The sequence below is a fragment of the Hermetia illucens genome, chromosome 6 (genome assembly GCF_905115235.1).
Source record: "Hermetia illucens chromosome 6, iHerIll2.2.curated.20191125, whole genome shotgun sequence".
Classification (NCBI taxonomy): Eukaryota; Metazoa; Arthropoda; class Insecta; order Diptera; family Stratiomyidae; genus Hermetia; species Hermetia illucens.
In genome coordinates, this window is record NC_051854.1 from 47,010,172 (window position 1) to 47,024,600 (window position 14,429).

Here is a 14,429-nt window from a genome sequence, read left to right on the forward strand (position 1 = left end):
TCACGCTTTAGCGCCTCCTCTACTTCGGCCTTTTCTGAGAGGCAGTTAAGATCCCGTATTTCTAGAGAGCACATGGGTTCTAGGCTGGAAACAAGAGCCTTCTCCCCCAATAGCCCCTTGACCGCTTCGCAGGGGTCCTTCTGGGATTAACCCCTATCCATCTGCACATACAGATTCAGGCAAGGAGGGCAATATTCAGGTTGACCGGTAGTATGAGTGAGGCGGGGAGTTGCCTAAATCGGAAGAAGATTGATATTCTTTCTAGGCGGTATCCTGAATTACTGATACCAAGGGATAACATGACAACGAGGTTTCACTTCGATAAGAAGTTTGAAACACAAGGCAAACTGGGAGAGCGTGGCTGCGACATACTGCTTAAACCAGCAACTGATTATTTGGTGCACTGACGAGTACCTCACAGCAGAGGGAGCGGGTGCTGATGTCATTGGTCCAAGGAAAATGTACTTTGAGCCAATGGGCAGGTACACTAGCATATTCCAGGCGGAAATACATGCCATAGACTCGGCTCGTCCAACAAGGTGTGGATACTTTGGGTTCCAGGCCATGTTGGCTTGGAAGGCAACGAGGCAGCGGACGAACTAGCCAAGAAGGGAGCAGGGTTGTTTTTAGACGGGCCAGAACCCTTCTGTGGAATCGGAAACAGTTTCATGGCTATGACTCCAAGAAATGAAGAGGAACGGTTGAGGAACTATACTGGGCGGGCCTATCAGGGATGGTGCAGTCGAGGGTGCTTATTGGGGGATACGAATCCATGCGCACAAAGGATTGCTTAAATCTCACCAAAAAGAACCTCCGAATCATACTAGGAATTCTCACTGGTCATTGTCGGCTGAACTATCACCTAGGGAAGCTAGGAATATCAACGGACACTACCTGCAAGCTTTGTGAGGAGTATGGCATCTGGGAGCACACTTAATTCCAGATGCAAAGTTGAAAGATCTGGAAGTAGGGAACATACTAAAGTTCCTGAGGGTTTTTTTTTGTGTGTACACGGAGGCGGAAAATCTTAGAAAGACACGTCCGCCGCAGCTCCGCCGCCCAAACGGCGGAACAACAGCGGGCGCGTGTGGGATTCACACCCACTAAAAACCACTCCCGGTCTCTCCAGCCCCAGCCCCGCGGGACCACCATTGAGGTATTACTTCGCGGGGTAGATTTGCTCTTAGGCACTCATCCTTCTCCTATTTGCAGCTTTCCTCCTTCTTTGTTCCTTCTGCAACTCCTCCTGCATTTGGATGATTGCGGAGCCAACCGCAAGCCACTTCTCCTCGGACTCCAGCATCTCAGTAACCAAGCTCTCCGGGGTCCCGCTCCTGCCCAGCACCTGGTTTAAGCTCCTTCTTTCGATCGCAAATCGTGGGCAGTGAAACATCACATGCTCTGGATCCTCCCGTATGCCATCGCATCTGGGACAGTTCGGAAAATCATCCAACCCAAAGCGGTGCAGATACTGCCTGTAGCAACCACCGTGTCCCGTGAGGAACTGGGTAATGTGGTAGTTGGTATCCCCATCTTTTCGCTCAAGCCACACCCTAATGTTGGGAATGAGCCTGTGCGTCCACCGACCTTTCGCGGACTCGTCCCATCTGCTCTGACCTTGCCGCATTTCTACGCTGTGCATGCCCCTCCATATGTCTTGCATTGTGCAGGACACTCATTTCTTTGGCCAGAATGTCATCCGGGATCATGCCTGCCACCACCAATACTGCCTCATCTGATGTGGTTCTAAAAGCACTGCAAACCCTCAAAGCCATCCGCCGGTAAACGGAGTTCACCTGCTTCCGTCTCTGAGAGTTTGCAAGCGCCTCTGCCCACACAGGCGACGAGTAGAGCAGGATGGAGCGCACCACTCCGGGTAGCACCAACCTCCGGCAATGTTTCGGCCCACCAATATTTGGCAACATTTTTGCAAGTGCCGTGGTGGCACTGGCTGCCTTTTGGCATGCATACTCTAGGTGCTCCCTAAAACTCAATTTGGTGTCAATTATTACCCCCAGGTATTTGATAGCCGGCTTTGATACGACCTAATGTCCACCGACCTCCACTTTTACAGTGTTATTTTTCCTGCGTTTCGTTATTAAGACCGCTTCCGTTTTCGCGTCCGCCAAGGTCAGCCCGGCCTTTTCTAGCCAGGACTTTACCGCTCTCACTGTTTCTGTTACGTAAACCTCCACATCTTCTGGGTTTTTTGCTGCAACAACCACCGGTAGGTCATCAGCAAAGCCGACAATCGTAGTCCCCTCTGGGACGGGAAGAGCAAGCACCCCATTATACATGATATTCCACAACAGTGGATCAAGTACCGATCCCTGTGGTACCCCGGCTGTGACAATGTACTCTTTGGGGCCCTCATCCGTCCCGTACCAGAGAGTCCTCTCTGAGAGGTAGTTTTCCACCAAATTCGCTATCCGGGGACACCTATGTCAGCCAACGCCCGTTTAATTCTATTCCAGTTGGCCGAATTGAATGCGTTTTTGACATCCAACGCCACCACGGCACAACAGCCGCCAGAAATCAGTGCACCTTTTGCCAGGTTTACCACCATGCCAATTGCGTCGACCGTAGAGTGGACGCGTCGGAAACCAAACTGGCGTTCCGACAAACCATTGCTGGCTTCGACGATGGGCAGGAGTCTGTTGTAGATGACTCTCTCCATCATCTTCCCCATTGTATCCAACAGGCAGATAGGACGATACGACGCTGGGTTTCCAGGTTGCTTGCCAGGCTTCGGAAGCAACACCAACTTTTGCTTTTTCCACTGGGCAGGGAATATTCCTTCTTTTAGGCACGCCTCAAAGGTGTTGGCGAAAAGGTCGGGCCTAGTCTTCACTGCCAGTTTCAAAGCTCGGTTGGGGATGCCATCCAACCCTGGGGCCTACCACATATTTCCCGCAGCTCCTCCACAGTTACAGGCAGTATTATGGCGTCATTTAGCTGGACAAAAATTTGCCTTCCCCTATTTTCGTGGTGAGGGAACAGAGTGGTAACAATCTGTTTCAGGAGGCGCGGACAGGTCACCTGGGGTGATTTCCGCAGCCTTTTCATCACCACTCTGTAAGCCTCGCCCCAAGGGTTTATGTCGACAAGGTCGCACAGCTGTTTGAAGCAGTTCTTTTTGCTCCTCCGAATGACTTCCTTTAGGCGGCCACGCAATTGCTTGTGTGCCCCCTCTCGACTGTCGCCACCGGGTTTTCCCCTGAGCCTCTGGCAAAGCCTCCTTGCCCGAAGACATGCGGCTCGCAAATTTGCGATTTCGTTGTTCCACCAGTAGTTGGGTTGCCTACTGGGGAGCAATCGCATTCTAGTAGCATCGCATGCTTCCGTCACCCATCGAGTGATCTGGGTGGCTTTCTCTCCAGCCGTATCATTCAGGGATATGTCGGATTTGAGCACCGCGGAAAACGTGTCCCCCTCGAAAGCTTTCACTGTCCAGCCAAGCATACCACCCGGCATTTTGCGAAAACTCTTTTTCGAGCTCGATCCGCCCTTGATCTCTATGCAGATTGCCTGGTGGTCGCTGTGAGTATAGTCCTCACTGACATGCCAAGCGATTCTACTGGCTAAAGTGGCACTCACGTATGTCAGGTCCACTATAGACCCCAGGCCCCTTCCCCGGAAAGTGTACGAAGACCCAACATTCGCCAGTACCACGTCCAGCTCCGCGAATGCTTCGAGGAGAACACGTCCCCTGACATTAGTTACCCGGCTGCCCCATTCAAGAGCCCACGCATTGAAATCGCCTCCTATTATGATCGGCCAACGTCCTCTTGCATCCAAAACAAGAGCAGCAAGCATCCGCTCATACTCGACGAGTGTAGCGCTGGGTGGAGCATAGCAGCTGTAGATGTGGATGCCCTTCACCTTCGCTCTGATGAAGCCCTCCTCCGGGTGCTCCATTATTTCCTGGAAGGCTTGTTCTCCACAAGTCCACAGCGCTGCTTGGCCCGTTTGGTCTTTGACCCAAACGCTACCACCGCGGTTTCGGTATGGTTCACTTAGTTCCTGAGGGTTATAGGCTTGCTTGAGATACTATGATCAATAGGTACACTATAACCAGCAAAAGGGGCACAATAGTTCTTTAAGGACGCGGTGCGACTTTCCCTTAACTGAATAATAATAATACTCAGAATAATCCTTGGCCCTAAGCTACAATTTTCAAATGAAGTTATTGATTATTATTCCTCACTATAAGAGTTAACGTTTAATAAGGAGCCAATCTACGAGAAAGTGTGTAATCATATTTCTAAATTTCATACGATGACCAGCTTTCATTTTTACCCCATAAAAGATAAAGCCCCTGTGTTTACGCTATAGCCTCACTAGAAAAAGGACGAAAATGAGCTTTATCTTGTTCGACCCAATCTCGGCAGGGACAGTAAGCAAAACCAAAACTTGAGACGAAAACCGTAAAAAAATATCGATTTGCTCAAATCTCCCATTGCCATCATCCCATTCCGAACTTCTTACCCCCACTACATCGACCAAGCATCATTCCTTCCACTGCTCTGCTGGCAAAAAAGCGAGGGTCGAAATGTTTATTTTTTTGCCGTTAGGGCCGTTCATTTAATCTAGACCCAGGGAAAATTCACGAATTCCTGTGTCATCTAAAAATATTTCCACCGCTCAACCACCACCACCAGTCACTCCTCGCCCAGGCTCGACGCCATTCCTCCAACGCCACCCTCGCTTTATGGACAAGATATGTATGCACGTATATAACGCAAGTGAGTGGTAATAGCGTACACACTTCTGCTGTACATATATATGTATGGCCATTGAGGGAGGACTAAACGAAAAAATGCACGGTTTCGTGTTCGTCTGTATTTTATCCTGACAGAAAGAATTCAACCCCTGGAATTAAATCGCATATTTTTCCATTTTCCTTCCGGCGCGGCCAATACAAAGCCACCCTCCGCATCGCGCTCGTTGCTGCCCTCGCCGGCGAGGACTTTTATTTCATTTCCATTTTCCAGATAATGTGAGTCGACCGCTTTTCCTTTTGATGCTGCTGTTGCCAGTCAACGCTTTCCCTAAGTTTTTTGCTTGCTATCCATTTTTTCTTCGATCTGCGAAAAACACGAAAGACGTCGGTCCCAAGCCAGCCAGCCCCATGCAGCCCGGACACCCATCCCACACTCGCCGCCCACCCCATGTCCTTCGTCGTTCGGCTCCTATTGTTTTTTTATACGGGTCCCGGGCTCCGTACTTCACAACTCCAAGCCATTAGAATCGCTTCGGCTGTGGTACGACGGGAGGCTACGGTACATAAACCTTTTTATGATCTTGGGGTGAATATTCCTTTTTTTCCGTTCAGTCGTTGTGTATTTGAGCCGGGGGAGAATCCTTGCAAAAATCTAATGGCAACACAGAGGAAAATGCGATTACTATTCTGCGTGTGGGTTTTATGTCCTTTTCAACCGAACAGTCGCATTTTTTCTCGTTTTTGTTTTCGTTATGGCCTTCGTCGGAGAGCTGTTTTGTACCGGGATGGGGACCCACCGCCATTCTCTGTAATGGAGTGAATAATGGCAGGCTGTGCGAATAGTAGCCAGGCGGAGGGGGTGGAGGGAATCTGAAATTCGTAAGAAGCAGATTTTAATATCAAATAATGCTTGGGCCATTAGTAAAAATTGCTTAAATCCTCGGAAAAGGGAAAGTGAGCATGAACTTTTGCTTCAAAGCAACAAAGCCGGAAACTCTGCTGGGAGCAGCTCATTTGGGCCGGATGCTCCTGATAAGAAGCGAGTGATTAGGAGTATCTTTGCTGAGTACAGATCGATAAAGAGCCAAATGGATTATATCATTTAGCGATGAAGCCATGTGTCCTGTAGCCGTCCAAAGCAGGTATTAAATAAATTAGGAATAATATACAAGAATGGGACTCAAAACGAGCTCTTCAGTAAGTTTACGACCAATTTATACTCCCATTTGTCCATGAAGTGGTTCTCCATATCTTAATTTACATAATTCGCTAACGAAATGAGCACTTAAGCGATTCGTTAGTTACAATTCGGCGTCATCTTAGGCCTAAACTCATTAACAAATCAGGCCCGTCGTCACCCTCGTAATTAAAGTAAAGGTTTGAACTTTCTTTAAAAAAATTCAGAATGACTTACCAATCTAAAAATCTTCAGACCAAACCTCATTTTCTTAATGATTCCATGATGAGCTTGTTTTCGTGCGCTCATTGACGCCACGCACAAAGGTGAAAGGTAGGCCGTGCTCCCAGTGTTTCCTCTCATCGAATTCAAACAAATCCTGTCCCATCCCTGTTCAGAGGAACCTTCGAATTGGACTTCTCAATTCTTTTTCGTTTATGTTTTATTTGCTAATCATTCAGGCGGGCAGCATTAACAAATGGAAGAGATACGATAATCGCATGACTATGCAGATTTTCTTAAGGTGCTCGAAATAAGGTTTTTTTTTTCTGGGGTTTGGAATATCCCAACACCGCAGGAAAGTAGCAACATGCGGCACAGGATACAAAGGTTAAGTATTGTTTGTTTTGCGGTCAAAGGTGTGGGCTATCCTTATCCCTGGAGGAACAAATTTTGAGAAAAACGAAGGTGTTCAGATGACGCATTCATTCGTGGACTTACGTGTCGGTGGCTTTTTCAAACGAATCAAAAAACATACATATGTGTATATGGAGGCGAATAGACAGGGTCAGTCAGGGGGAGGATTTGATCCTGATTCTTGGACTTCGAAGCCTATTCACGATAAGTACCATTTGTTGATTACGTATTCTAGTGACTCCCATACAAACATTTCTAGTTAGAGAATAACCACCCTACAACCCTCATCCTTAGATTAGGGTAACAGATTTTTAGTCACTTCATTCTAATCTTGCTTCGTATCTATCTTAAGATTAGGGAATTTCATCTCTTAGAATTATAGTTTTCTAGTTATTACGAACATTCAAGTTCTCGTGGATCTTTAAGTTTGTCACATCATCATTATCATCATCAACGGCGCAACAACCGGTATCCGGTCTAGGCCTGCCTTAATAAGGAACTCCAGACATCCCGGTTTGGCGCCGAGGTCCACCAATTCGATATCCCTAAAAGCTGTCTGGCGTCCTGACCTACGCCATCGCTCCATTTTAGGCATGGTCTGCCTCGTCTTCTTTTTCTACCATAGATATTGTCCTTATAGACTTTCCGGGCTGGATCATCCTCATCCATGCGGATTAAGTGACCCGCCCACCGTAATCTATTGAACCGGATTTTATCCACAACCGGACGGTCATGGTATCGCCCATAGATTTCGTCGTTATGTAGACTACGGAATCGTCCATCCTCATGTAGGGGGCCAAAAATTCTTCGGAGGATTCTTCTCTCGAACGCGACCAAGAGTTCACAATTCTTCTTGCTAAGAACCCAAGTCTACGAGGAATACATGAGGACTGGCAAGATCATAGTCTTGTTCAGTAAGAGTTTTGACCTGATGGTGAGACGTTTCGAGCGGAACAGTCTTTGTAAGCTGAAATAGGCTCTGTTGGCTGACAACAACCGTGCGCGGATTTCATCATCGTAGCTGTTATCGGTTGTGATTTTCGACCCTAGATAGGAGAAATTATCAACGGTCTCAAAGTTGTATTCATTTATCTCTATTCTTCCCGCTTGACCAGTGCGGTTCGATGTTGTTGATGGGTTGGTTTTTGGTGTTGACGTAGCGACCATATATTTAGTCTTGCCTTCATTGATGTGCAGCCCAAGATCTCGCGCCGCCTGCTCGATCTGGATGAAGGCAGTTTGTACGTCTCGGGTGGTTCTTCCCATAATGTCGATATTGTCAGCATAGGCCAGTAGTTGGGTGGATTTAAAGAGGGTCGTACTTCTTGCATTTATCTCAGCATCACAGATCACTTTCTCCAGGGCCAAGTTAAAAAGGACGCATGATAGGGCATCCCCTTGTCGTAGACCGTTGTTGATGTCGAATGGTCTTCAAAGTGATCCTGTTGCTTTTATCTGGCCTCGCACATTGGTCAGGGTCAGCATAGTAGGTCTTATTAATTTCGTCGGGATACCGAATTCTCTCATGGCCGTGTACAGTTTTACCCTGGCTATACTATCATAGGCGGCTTTAAAGTCGATGAACAGATGGTGCAACTGTTGTCCATATTCCAACAATTTTTCCATCGCTTGCCGCACAGAGAAAATCTGATCTGTTGCTGATTTGCCTGGAGTGAAGCCTCTTTGGTATGGGCCAATGATGTTCTGGGCGTATAGGGCTATCCGGCCTAGCAAGATAGTGGAGAATATCTTCTAGATGGTACTCAGCAACGTGATACCTCTATAATTGCTGCACTGTGTGATATCTTCCTTTTTATCCTGTGTGGAGTTGCCAAATCTCCCATCAGGCGCGTCCCTTCGTGCGGATAAGGGAATGCTCGGCGAATGTGTCATGACCATGCACATGCACGCATCCGGAGATGTGCGTGTATGGGCATGTTTATGCGCAGGCCGGGTAGGTGGGAAGTAAACGCCCGCCCGTGGATAAAAATTGGTTATGGGAAGGATACCCAGAAATAAAACCAAACATGGAGGAGCAGAAGAAGAATGAAGCTACGGTGCAGGGCTTCGGAAACCCAGTGCCGGCGGTTTTTGGGAGTGAGCAAGCGGGCTCCCGGCCGTCGATATCCAAGACCGCAGTGCCTCAGTAGTGGGAACCTTGGCTACTGTGGCATCTAATGTTACAAGGGTACGGGAGGAACTTGAACTGGCTCCAGTGATGGATCCGTTCAGAAGGAGCTCGATTTTTCGCAGATCCCCTCCCACACGGGCACAAGCCCCCACGATCGCTACCCCCAGTGGGAAGCGTATAGCGGGAGTCTTCGATGAGGAAAAATCACTGACGCCGATTCACCCGAGCGATGTTTTGGGCAATGATCAGTCTGGAGCTGCCTTTACTGCCCTCGGTAAAAAGATCATGGAGCTGTGTGAGTTCATAAAGGAGCGCAGGAACATTCACCAAAATATAAGGGCCATGATAAGAGGCATCCGTTTGACGTACGGCAAGGCCCAGGATGAACGAGTAGGGAAGTCGCCGATTGCAAAAGTGAACCAGGCAACTCAAGTAACGCCGGTTCAAAACACAAAAGGGGAGAAACCGGGAAAGAGGCTGCACGAGAAGCTGAATGACTCAACAAGCCAGCAAACCCCGAAAAGAAAAAAGGACTCAACTCCCAAAATGGCGGAGTTCATGAAAAGTACGTCTGAAGCTACCAGTGAAAATACTGCAGTGGCTACCTCGAGAAAAGGGATCGAACCTTCAAAGGCGGATGCGGAAGCTTGGAGGAAGCTAGAACCGCGGAAAAGAAATTATCGGAGGAAGATTAGACCGGAGGTGATTTTCATTTCGAAACGAGGCGAAGGGTCATACGCCGACATTCTCAGGAAAGTGAAGGCAGACCCCGAACTCACCAATTTGGGAGACAACGTCAGCCGTATTAGACGGTCGCAGAAGGGAGATCTTATGTTGGAACTTAAGAAATCCAAGGATGTAACCGCGAACAAATTCTTAAGCCAAATCGGGAAGACTTTAGGGCAGGAAGCCGACATAAGAGCTAGCAGGCCGGAGATCACTATAATCTGCAAAGATATAGATGAAATCACGACGAAGGAGTAGGTTCGCGAAGCGTTGGAGAAACAGTTCGATCTTGCCGGACTACAAGAGTCAGTGGTGAAAACGCTAAGGAAAGCCTATGGGGGAACACAAACCGCCATCATCAGCCTACCAGTGGAGAACGCACTCAAACTGTTAGCAGCAGGGAGAGTGAGAATAAGCTGGGTTATGTGTCGCCTTAGAGAACAAGTGGCGTTAAAACGGTGCTTTAAATGCCTTGGCTTTGGTCACATTGCGAAGTCATGCACTAACCTAAATGACAGGTCAAAGCAATGCAGGAGATGCGGAGTGGAAGGCCACATCAGCAAGGACTGCGGAGCTGACCCAAACTGTCTACTGTGCAAAGGAAAGGAGGGTGTGGACCATCGGCACATTGCAGGCAGCAGCAGGTGCCCGGAATACAGGAGAGCCCTTAGCACAAATCGCAGATGAGGTTGATACAAATCAACCTCAACCACTGCGAGGCGGCGCAGGATCTACTCGCGCAAACCATCCGCGAGAAAAACATCGATGTGGCCATACTAAGTGAACCATACCGAAACCGCGGTGGTAGCGTTTGGGTCAAAGACCAAACGGGCCAAGCAGCGCTGTGGACTTGTGGAGAACAAGCCTTCCAGGAAATAATGGAGCACCCGGAGGAGGGCTTCATCAGAGCGAAGGTGAAGGGCATCTACATCTACAGCTGCTATGCTCCACCCAGCGCTACACTCGTCGAGTATGAGCGGATGCTTGCTGCTCTTGTTTTGGATGCAAGAGGACGTTGGCCGATCATAATAGGAGGCGATTTCAATGCGTGGGCTCTTGAATGGGGCAGCCGGGTAACTAATGTCAGGGGACGTGTTCTCCTCGAAGCATTCGCGGAGCTGGACGTGGTACTGGCGAATGTTGGGTCTTCGTACACTTTCCGGGAAAGGGGCCTGGGGTCTATAGTGGACCTGATATACGTGAGTGCCACTTTAGCCAGTAGAATCGCTTGGCATGTCAGTGAGGACTATACTCACAGCGACCACCAGGCAATCTGCATAGAGATCAAGGGCGGATCGAGCTCGAAAAAGAGTTTTCGCAGAATGCCGGGTGGTATGCTTGGCTGGACAGTGAAAGCTTTCGAGGGGGACACGTTTTCCGCGGTGCTCAAATCCGACATATCCCAGAATGGTACGGCTGGAGAGAAAGCCACCCAGATCACTCGATGGGTGACGGAAGCATGCGATGCTACTAGAATGCGATTGCTCCCCAGTAGGCAACCCAACTACTGGTGGAACAACGAAATCGCAAGTTTGCGAGCCGCATGTCTTCGGGCAAGGAGGCTTTGCCAGAGGCTCAGGGGAAAACCCGGTGGCGACGGTCGAGAGGGGGCACACAAGCAATTGCGTGGCCGCCTAAAGGAAGCCATTCGGAGGAGCAAAAAGAACTGCTTCAAACAGCTGTGCGACCATGCCGACATAAACCCTTGGGGCGAGGCTTACAGAGTGGTGATGAAAAGGCTGCGGAAATCACCCCAGGTGACCTGTCCGCGCCTCCTGAAACAGATTGTTACCACTCTGTTCCCTCACCACGAAAATAGGGGAAGGCAAATTTTTGTCCAGCTAAATGACGACATAATACCGCCTGTAACTGTGGAGGAGCTGCGGGAAATATGTGGTAGGTTCGGTGACAACAAGGCCCCAGGGTTGGATGGCATCCCCAACCGAGCTTTGAAACTGGCAGTGAAGACTAGGCCCAACCTTTTCGCCAACACCTTTGAGGCGTGCCTAAAAGAAGGAATGTTCCCTGCCCAGTGGAAAAAGCAAAAGTTGGTGTTGCTTCCGAAGCCTGGCAAGCCACCTGGAAACCCAGCGTCGTACCGTCCTATCTGCCTGTTGGATACAATGGGGAAGATGATGGAGAGAGTCATCTACAACAGCAATGGTTTGTCGGAACGCCAGTTTGGTTTCCGACGCGCCCACTCTACGGTCGACGCAATTGGCATGGTGGTAAACCTGGCAAAAGGTGCACTGATTTCTGGCGGCTGCTGTGTCGTGGTGGCGTTGGATGTCAAAAACGCATTCAACTCGGCCAACTGGAATAGAATTAAAGAGGCGTTGGCTGACATAGGTGTCTCCGGATACTTAGCGAATTTGGTGGAAAACTACCTCTCAGAGAGGACTCTCTGGTACGGGACGGATGAGGGCCCCAAAGAATACATTGTCACAGCCGGGGTACCACAGGGATCGGTACTTGGTCCCCTGTTGTGGAATATCATGTATAATGGGGTGCTTGCTCTTCCCGTCCCAGAGGGGACTACGATTGTCGGCTTTGCTGATGACCTAGCTGTGGTTGTTGCAGCAAAACACCCAGAAGATGTGGAGGTTTACGCAACAAAAACAGTGAGAGCGGTAAAGACCTGGCTAGAAAAGGCCGGACTGACCTTGGCGGACGGGAAAACGAAAGCGGTCTTAATAACGAAACGCAGGAAAAATAACACTGTAAAAGTGGAGGTCGGTGGACATACGGTCGTATCAAAGCCGACTATCAAATACCTGGGGGTAATAATTGACACCAAATTGAGTTTTAGGGAACACCTAGAGTATGCATGCCAAAAGGCAGCCAGTGCCACCACGGCACTTGCAAAAATGTTGCCAAATATTGGTGGGCCGAAACATTGCCGGAGGTTGGTGCTAGCCGGAGTGGTGCGCTCCATCCTGCTCTACTCGTCGCCTGTGTGGGCAGAGGCGCTTGCAAACTCTCAGAGACGGAAGCAGGTGAACTCCGTTTACCGGCGGATGGCTTTGAGGGTTTGCAGTGCTTTTAGAACCACATCAGATGAGGCAGTATTGGTGGTGGCAGGCATGATCCCGGATGACATTCTGGCCAAAGAAATGAGTGTCCTGTACAATGCAAGACATATGGAGGGGCATGCACAGCGTAGAAGTGCGGCAAGGTCAGAGTCGCTTGATCTCTGGCAACGCAGATGGGACGAGTCTGCGAAAGGTCGGTGGACGCACAGGCTCATTCCCAACATTAGGGTGTGGCTTGAGCGAAAACATGGGGAGACCAACTACCACATTACCCAGTTCCTCACGGGACACGGTGGTTGCTACAGGCAGTATCTGCACCGCTTTGGGTTGGATGATTTTCTGAACTGTCCCAGATGCGATGGCATACCGGAGGATCCAGAGCATGTGATGTTTCACTGCCCACGATTTGCGATGGAGAGAAGGAGCTTAAACCAGGTGCTGGGCAGGAGCGGGACCCCGGAGAGCTTGGTTACTGAGATGCTGGAGTCCGAGGAGAAGTGGCATCCAAATGCAGGAGGAGTTGCTGAAGGAACAAAGAAGGAGGAAAGCTGCAAATAGGAGAAGGATGAGTGCCTAAGAGCAAACCTACCCCGCGAAGTAATACCTCAATGGTGGTCCCGCGAGGCTGGGGCTGGAGAGACCGGGGGTGGTTTTTAGTGGGTGTGAATCCCACACGCGCCCGCTGTTGTTCCGCCGTTCAGGCGGCGGAGCTGCGGCGGATGTGTCTTTCTAAGATTTTCCACCTCCGTGTACGCACAAAAAAAAAAAATCTTCCTTTTTATGAAGGAGACAGATAATGCCTCGTTGCCAATCGTCAGGCATTGATTCGCTGTCCCATACCTTGAGCATCAGTTGATGAACCACTTGGTGTAACTGGTCGTCTCCATATTTAACCAATTCGGCTGTAATTCCATCGTCTGGCGACTTATGGTTTTTTAGCCGATGAATTGTACGGACTGTTTCTCCTATACTTGGTGGTGGCAGTATTTGTTCGTCGTCTTCAGTTGGCCGGACCTCCAATTCGCCGATGTTCTTGTTGTTCAGTAGCTCATCAAAGTACTCAACCCATCGCTCCAATATGCCCATTTTGTCCGAAACCAGATTTCCCTCTTTGTCTCGGCAGGATATGCATCGAGGTGTGTAAGGCTGCTGACTTGTTGGTAAAACTTCCGCGCCTGGTGCTGTCGCTCCCTGTACTTTTCGAGTTCACAGACCTGTTGGTTTTCCCAGGCTTCCTTTTTCCGTTTGGGAAGTCGCTTCTCCGCTCGACGGAGTTCGTGATAAGTCGCTGCGCGTGCCCGCGTTCTTTGAGATTGCAATGTTGTATTCTCAAAGAACGCGGTACTCGGTATGCAGCATTTTTCCGCTACGCTGCTAGCTTACATTCATCGTCCAACCAGTCGTTCCGACTCCTGTTGCGACTGGGTCCAAGTATGTTTGTGGCCGTATCAATGATAACATCCTTCAAGTGGTTGTGAAGATCATTTGTTGATGCTTCATCTCCAGGTCCTCTGTTGACTGCGGTTATTGCGGCATCCATTTCCCTCTTATAGGTGTCGCGGAGGGCTATGATGTGGATGGCTTCAGTGATTGTCAGAGGGGATTCTGGGTGGTGTTGTTATTCGAGCTCGGGGCACCATGCCAACGAGATAGTGATCCGAGTCTATATTGGCCCCCCTATATGTTCTGACATCCATCAAGGCTGAGAGGTGGCGGCGTTCAATCAACACGTGGTCAATTTGGTTGAAAGTGTTTCCGTCTGGAGAGGCCCACGTATGTTTGTAAACCGCTTTCCACACAAACCAGGTACAATCATTTCGTGCAATGCTGCTAACTGAACACTGAACTGTCCGTTATCATTTGTATTTTGGTGTAAGCTATGGGATCCGGCGTATCGCCTGAATATGGGCTCCTTCCCTACTTGGCTGTTAAAATCCCCAAGTATGATTTTGATATCATATCTGGGAGAGGCTTCAAGGGTTCGTTCTACTGCCTCGTAGAAGG